Consider the following 816-nt stretch of genomic DNA (forward strand, 5'->3'; position numbering starts at 1 on the left):
TTTAAACTAAAAGGGTTCTGCCAATATGTCTACCCTACGAGGCGGAAAATTGGGCACCTCGGATCAACTCGCCAATCCGGCTCTGTGTGTCTAAACGCCCGCAGCTTGCCGGCAAAACGGCCCAACATTCGCGGAAAATCTCGTCATGTAAAAGGGGCTTCCTTGCAGCCCTGTGATAGTCTGGTGACCTGTCCAGGGTGAACACTGCCTCTCACCCAGTGTCAGCTGGGATAGGCTCCACCCCCCTGTGACCCCCAACTGCATAAGTGGTTATGGAAAATTAATGAACACTACTTTTTCCTTATGTTCTTTTCTTTCTCACTCTTTCTTACTGCTGCTTTTATGTTTAAAAGTCATGACCGCTCGCTGGACTTGCAGATGTGCTCAGCTCGTCGGTCTCAACAGATTTTGCACCTAAACTAGCTCCTGTATCGTATCGTCTTGTATCATGATCAAGTAGAGACTTGAATGATCTGAATCATTTGCACCCCTCCACCCCACAGGCCCCGAGTGCAACTGCACTGCCTGCACTGTCTGTATATATGCCTCTGGGCCAGCTTATACGGGCAGTGTAGAGCAGTATGGTGATGTGTCAGTAAAAGTTACAGTATGTTGTGTTGTATCTCCATGGTAACCTGACAGCTGCTGACATCATGTACATGTATGATAATAAAAAGAAGCCTCCTGGTGGGTCAGAGAGATGAAGACATTTATTTTGCCATTTCCTCTCCTCTTCTCTCATGTCTGCTCTTCTCCTCTCCTTGTTTGTGTTCCTCTTCTGTCCTTGTGTCCTCTCCTCTCCTCCTCTCTCCTCTC

Source organism: Epinephelus moara, chromosome 4 (genome assembly GCF_006386435.1).
Source record: "Epinephelus moara isolate mb chromosome 4, YSFRI_EMoa_1.0, whole genome shotgun sequence".
Taxonomy (NCBI): Eukaryota; Metazoa; Chordata; class Actinopteri; order Perciformes; family Serranidae; genus Epinephelus; species Epinephelus moara.